Here is a 7,959-nt window from a genome sequence, read left to right on the forward strand (position 1 = left end):
CTACACCTAATGAGTTTTTGTTCAAACTAAAAAGTTGCTACAAGTTACAAGAAGTATTTCAAAGCTATTCCACGGATCACCTGCAGTCAAAAAAGTGCGAGCGCATAGATCGGGCAAAAACAAATATGAAGGTCAATGAGCTCAAGAACACTAAGAACAAATAAACCAAGAGATGAGACACATCTATTTGTTTCCCGAAGTTCGGACCCCTCCACCGAGGTTCCTATGTCTCTGTTGAGGAGCTTTCAAAGGAGCCATGTCTCTTTCAATCTAAATCCTGATAAGGTAACACCAACTTACCCCTTGGGTTTACTCTTTATTTATTTCCTTGCAGAGGCGAAATCGGGGCTTTCGCAAACATCCCGTGGCACATCACAAGTTTGGGTGCTCGCTGGCGACTCATAGCCATCTATGAGACCTTGATCTCCAAGAGTAACAAACACAATTGAAGATTTACTTACTATGAACTCAAGTGCTCAAAAATGGAGTTTAACTCACTTGTACTCAATCTTTCAATCTCTCAACCCAACTCACTTCTCTTCTCAAAACCCAAGCTAATTTAGAGAGGGGAGAGCAAATATTGCCTATGGGGATATTTCTCTCATTTGGAACAGTAGCACCCACCAAATAAAGGGGTGAGGGGTTATATATACTCAACCCTAAAAACTAGCCATTGCAAAGCATTCTGGCCTAACCCGAAACTTCTAGATTAAATCATGACCTCAACAACCAAGGACCTAAACCCAAAATTCCATCTAGAGGTTCCGGTAAAGACACCAGAATCTGAAGGTTCCAGTCTATCCGGAACTTCCGAGTTAACTGGAAAAATTAGATTGAGCACCCCTGCTTGGAGCCCCATCCAGAGGTTCCGGCAACCCGGAACTTACAGATTGCACCCGAAATATCCGGATACATAGAACTTGATAGCACACTCCGGTGTACATGAGGTGACTTGTATCTCTCATAAATAGTCTAAATAGGTGCTTTGAGCATTGAGACATAAACGAAGCTACCAACGTTGCATCCCTCTTAATAGTATGACATTCTTATACTCAAATTCAAATAGAAAATCTATATCAATAAGAACACCTTCATGCCATCTTCTTTCTTCACCTTGAGGGGCGCCAACGTCAAAGTCATGTCGTCATTGAGACTATTTATTGCGTCCCAATTTCTTAATCGTGTCTTTAAGAATAATTATGCAACATAAGCATCATGTTAATCGTTAAGCATTTTGGATTTGCTTGTTTTTTCAAATGGTGGTTTGATGTTTGCTTTGCATTTTGAGAATAACCGACAGTCTCGCCTAGACTTTTAGGTGAATCCAATTTAAATTGGGTTCATCTCTTTTTGATATCAAGGCACAAAATTTCTAGTATCTTTGGAGCTCTAGAACACCTTTAGAGTTAATATAAAAGAGAGGAAGAAAAGGGGAGAGAAGGAATAGTTTAGCAGTAGTTTTTAGCTTGTCTCTCTTACAAGTGGGGCCCACCTTGAGCTGGCCCACACTCCCTCCCTCTCTCTCAGCTGCGGCCCCACCCCCTCCTTTCTCCCCCACGCCTCCTCACTCTCTCTTGCTCTCTCCAACAGCCAAGAGCAAAAGAACACAGCAGGAGCTCCCCTTCCCTCTCTCAAACCCTCTCATTCTCCACCTAAAATCCCACTCAACAACAAAGATTTGAGGTATGCATGTTATACCACTGCATTTCTCTCCTCTTTAGCTTTTCATGCATCAAATTCTTGCTCACACGCATGAAGGTTTCGAGGTTTTCCAATTCAAATTTATCACCTCCCTTTTCTCTAAAATTTCAGCAGCTAAATCATCCTCTCCACCCTGCTTTTCCATCGATTTCTCCTTCACCAAAGGTCACAAACTTGGGTAAGGGACTTTGAGTAAGTACCCTAGGGTTTCTTTGATAGCATTGCACATTTTAGTTTGGTTTTGGTTTGATTTATGAGCTGCAACTCGAGATTTAGCAAAGCAACGCGGGTTCTTGAGGCTATGGAGCTAATGGAGATGTTTGAATGAGTAGGGCTAGTGATTCATGTTTTGGAGTGGGTAAAATAGTCTAAAACCCTTGGTTTGATGACTATGCATGTTTAAGTGGTTGGGAGTTCGACATTCAAGTTAAATTAGTCAAAAAAACGTCGCAAAGCTTGTATTCTGTAAGAACCCGGAGGTTCCGGGTCATACCCAGAGGGTTTGGATGTTCCTAGCCAAAAAGAAAGGACCCCCATCCGGAGGATCACCCAAAGGGTCTGGAATCCGGAGGTTGTGGGTTAAACTTGAAACATCCGAATTCTACTATTCATAAGACTTTCTTTTTGCTGATAGATTGTATATTTCATAGTTAATTCATACGAACTCTATTGTGTTAGCTTTATATGAGTAATAACTACATGTTAAAAATGTTGGGACTCAATAAATAATTTCTGATATTTAATTAATTATTTAAATGCTTTTTATTTTAATTAAATCACATTTAATTAATGCCATATCCTAAAATTATGGAACCACTTGGAAAATTCATATTATGATCAGTGCTATCTAGAAAAAAAAATTGGTATAAAAGTTATGTTAAATTGTTAAAGCTCATTTAGTCTTGATAGCTAGCTTAATTAAGATCCTTTTCGGACATACCTTAAATAAATTATTTTTACCATGAGCTTATGTATTTAAATTCGAATGTTTCTTGCTGAATTATGTTCATTAACTAGTACCAAATACCTATTAAAATTTTGTAGTATTTTTATTGCATCTCTTTCATACTCATCATTGCACGCGATCTTCGTTAGTGAATGAAGGATCGAAGGGTGATGCGGGCGTGATCGAGGGCTATCCAGAAGTTGTTTCCCTTGCTTGTGAAACTGATCAATAAGGCATGCATCTAAGTATTTTCATTCCATTACTTTAGATCATATATTATGTCAATTGATAAGTTATGCTTTATGTATGTTCGCATGTCAATGAGTCTTATATCGGGTTTTAGGTTAGATCCTATTTGTTGTATTACCCTCCTTTGACATTATTTATCACTTGATCCTTTGTAACCTGGGTTGTTCATGTCACATAATGGTCTAACTTAAAAAGAATATGTTATGCTTAGTATGGCCTAGGTTCTCGGTAGAAGTCGAGCAGTGGTTCAACCATCGTTCATGAGCTTAGAACTTACCTTATATCACAAAGATAATGATAATGGAGGATGGTGTAAGTTAGTGAGGATGAGTCGAAATTCGGGTGGACAATAGGGATGGCTCGAGAAGGAAGTCTCGGATTCTATAGGCCCGCTTGAATCGATTAAGCACCGTTCGTTGTTGTAGTTGGATTTAGCACTTGTACGTACTTACCACGTATCTGTATATTGGATAGATGAGCCGAATACCTTATGTAGCTGTGATCTTTTGTGTATTAGTCTTGGGTGTTGTCAGCATAAGCCTGGAAGTGGTATCTAGTTTGTTCTGGGAGTAGTTCTAGATGAACCCCGCATGCTGAGATGCATGCTCAAATGGTTAGAGCTTATTTGAGAAAGATTGATATGAGTACCCCATGTGAGGATCTGTGTGGTCATGCAAGCCGTATGGTCCTTAAGCCGTGTGAGTAATGGAGTACCCCTGCAGGGTGTAAAACAATTTGAATTGTCACGCTCTCGGTCATGAGTGCACTTCTATCTATTTGCATCAATCGTAGAGTTCCGGTTCTGGTTATGATGGTATGTTGGGAAATATATAGTGATGTTGTTGAAGTTTTGATGCGGTTAAAGTTATAATTATGGTATGGTAATGATCTCAGGATAGAAGGTTATTTATGGTTAGTTGTAGATTCTTCCACTTGAGTTGAAATTGCTCTTGCATATGAAATTTACTTAACCTTGTGGCCCGGTCCTTGCTAATTATCCAAATTACTTTCTCCTTGGAGTCAGGCTATTTATAAGTGCTCATTATGGATTAAGTCTTACGAGTACCTTCGTACTCACGTTATTTATTTGCTTTTCAGATGAGGAAGGTTTAGTTTTTGGCTAATATACACCCGTCGATATTGGCGACAGGCAGGAGTAGTGTCATTCTACTCAAGTATTGTTATTTTAGGGTGGCACCTTAGAGCAATGGCGCAACCTTTTTTTTGTCATTATGTAACTCTTTTCGCTGTATAGCTACTCTAACAATATTCGGTTTATGCTTTTGCTGTAAAGTTAATCTACTTAAAGACTTATAACTTAATTTAATTACACACTCTTTATTATGTCTAGTGATGATATGCTTGTTGTAAAGGCGTGTGTTCCGATCTTGGGCACAAAACACATGCCGGAACTACTGGGGTGATCTTCTGGTTAATCATGTAGTCATAATTACACAAATGATCGACTTAATGATTAATTAGAATATTATATGGACGGCTCCTCATACTATTCACCTGATCAAGACTTATTGAGCACATTAGGCCCATATCATTTATACATTTGCCTTGAGTTATGTCCACTTTAGATTTTGGCTTGATGTTCACCAACTCATCAAGTTTAATCTCTTCTATATCTTCAAGCCACTTGATATCCTTCAACATATGAAGTCCAATCTTTGCTCTTTACTCTATGTATTCTTACATTCTTGGTGTGATTAATGCGAATCACCCATAGCTTTCCATGGCTTAGTACGGTCTATTGGCGCAAAGCCTTCACTCTCCCTTCACCATCGGATTTATCCTTTGGCGCCAAGCCCTTTGCTTGCCCTTCACCATAAATGGTCCAGCATAGCTGAGCATCGCTTGCCCTTCACCATTTTTCCATAGATAGCTACTTTGTATCCTGGATCTTCAATCTTTTCACTTTATCATTTTGATTATCACTCGATATCCGGAAGCTTAATGAAGCTCTCTTGATAGCTTCTCATGAACCAAGCATAGGATTCTTCACTTTTCGCGTCATCTTCATTTTATTTATCACCAAAATATGAACCGCAAGCATCAAGCATATAAGCTGTCTATTAAGCTTATCTCGATCTTGTTCTTCTAACATTGCATACTAAATATCTCTAGTCAACTCATGCCCTCTTATAGAACCTAACCTCAACTCACTTTCAAGCACAAAGTACATGGGTTAGTCCACAAGACCTTACTTGACAATCTTATACCTTTAGTCACTTAATTCTTCACAAGTGACTTAGCTTTCACGATTAATATCAATCTTCTTGAGCTCCTCCTTCATCTCATGAACATCACCTAGAACTTCAATGATTTCGATGCAAGTATTTAATCTCACGGCATTTCTCAGCAAATCCATACTTTATCACTTGTGTATTTCCTATGAATCAACCTACTAACAATTATCAACATAATTGTTAATCTATAGGTATTGTCATTAATTACAAAAACCACACTTAGAGTCTAGATGCACTTTCAATCTCCCCCATTTTGATAATTGATGACAATCTCACTAGATTGTTATATTTCAAAATGTAAAGTTCTTACTATACATGTAATCCGAAAATCAAATGTATATTAGAAACAAGTTTTGGAAGCATCAATCATCACAAAAGATATTTGAGATTACCAAAACTAGCTTTACTAGCATCAAACACCACAAATATTTTGATGTTAGTAGATCTAAACATATATATAGCAAACTTCCTCACAATCTATGCATGTGTGAATAAATCTTGAATATCATTGGATATATTTTCTATATCGAATTTTGGATGGAATTTTCTTTATATATATGAATCATGCATAACAATGTAGATATCAAAATGAATAAAATTAATATGCAATATAAAGCAAAACCTTGCAACTTATGCACGCAATAATCTTCACCTCATTTATCAAAAGAAATAAGGCTTTAAAGCACCCCCATAATCAAATTCTCCCCCGTAGCAAAGCCCTCTTATAAATATAATATCTAGTACAAATTCTTCCTCAATTGACATCAATGCTAGAATGGAAGAATTGAGGACTTGCTAAAGAAGAAATTCTCTCCCAAGCATATTAGCCCTATCCCGCAAAAAGGAAACATCAAAAGTTAATGCATGGCTAAATATAGTATGAGCTCCCTATGATATGTGTATTTTTCATAATTTGAGTGAAACTAAATATACCTATCTAATTATGAACCATATGTGAAAATCACACTATACAATAAATCAAAGGGGTATAAGGAGATGTTAAATGAGATTTCACGAAGATACCAATTTAAAAAGGTATCCAATAAAATTGCCAAAGATATCAATCAAAACTTAATGCAACTCCAATGAAGTTACATGGGATACCATTTTAAATTCCAAGAGATACCAATTGAATACCTACAGGAGATACCAATTGAAAATTCTAGGCATGCTAATTGAAAAAGATACTAATTGAAACAAATTCAATCAAAGGTAAGCCAAACACAAGTCCAAAATTAATGTTCAAAACAAGAGTGCAAACAATTAGGCACAAAGTTGAATACAGCAAAATTCTTGACATTATAACGAATTTTTCGTTTATCATAAAGAGTCAACATCTAATAAGATTACATTTTCAATAGAGCTAATTTGAGAGAAATCAAACTAGAAGAGAGAGTTCAACACATATTTTGAAATTTTCATTGATATTGCACATAAGAGCAATTCAAGCATTTAGTATAAGTTATTTCACATATTTGGAATTGGATAAATCATAAATTATAGAATTCCCACAAGAATATCCTACTTCAAATTGATCATATTTGCAATAAAGAGGTTTTAGGTACTTTCATGCTATGAAGCAACCTACACAAGGTTGAATCTATGTTATTAAATGCAGGAACTAAGAACAAGTTATCAAGAAGGCATTGGATTGATGCAGTAGATCATTGTTTATTCTTGTTTGGCTTTACTTTAATATGGTCTTTTTTATTATTCCAATTGCATCTGCATTGTATGTAAAACTCATGCAAGTATAATTTGATCCTTAAATTCATTGGGTCTGAAGATGTTAGCAACAATCTCATCATATAGAGCAAACTCTCCCATAAACAATGCATATTTTTCATAGATACCAATTGAAGTAAATGAACACTATATGTACCTTTTAGCCATTAAAAACTTTTGAGAGCTGCTTACTCTATATGCTAGACCAAATAAGTCAAACATGCTATGATTATTAATAATTAAATTAAATAATCATGCTCATTACTTACAAGATCCAATAAAGATATAATTTGGATAAAAATTAGCATATAAGCCATAAAGACACCAAATGAAAGATAAAATATCATAAATGATGTCCAAATTACATCTAAAATAAAAGATCAATAAATGATCATTCATGGAGTTCAACAAATAAATTAAGTGAATAGATTTAGCATATAAATAAATGAATTGCATACATTCTCAAAAGCTTATTGCAAGCAAGTATGTTGAAAAAGATACGAGTATTGAGATATCAAGCTTCCATAAACTCATTTCCTTGACTTTTGGAGTTAAAGAAAATCTTTCACAAAGAAGAAGCCACTAGAAGCAAAAATTGAAAGAAAGATGACCAACAAGGATTATCTCTTGTATTACTACCAATTGTAAGGACACAATAGTATATATGAATATCACAAGATGGTATTTGCAGAATGGCATAGATCAACTTTCATTCAAAGAAGTATGGGAAGGAACTTCATGTTTCAATTAAATTCTTCACAAAATCAACTTCACAGAGTGACATTGAATGGATGATAATTATATTTCCACATAACTTGATTTTTTTAATCAATTAGATAAATCTTCAAATAATTTGCCAAGTCTCCAATGCCATCATTCCACCTCTCCATTCCAACTCTCCTTGTTCATTTCCCCAAGAGACTAAACACAAATTTCACTTGAAGAAATATTAGTCTTAAAGCACAAAATATAGGATAAGCTCCTCCTAAATATGTGCATCCAATTACTTGAATTACTTTTAACATGTAGTTAGTTCATTAAAAAAATCTAGAGGAGTTTACCTAATATTTTGAGTTAAGGCAC

Source organism: Phragmites australis, chromosome 13 (genome assembly GCF_958298935.1).
Source record: "Phragmites australis chromosome 13, lpPhrAust1.1, whole genome shotgun sequence".
In the NCBI taxonomy this organism is placed as follows: domain Eukaryota; kingdom Viridiplantae; phylum Streptophyta; class Magnoliopsida; order Poales; family Poaceae; genus Phragmites; species Phragmites australis.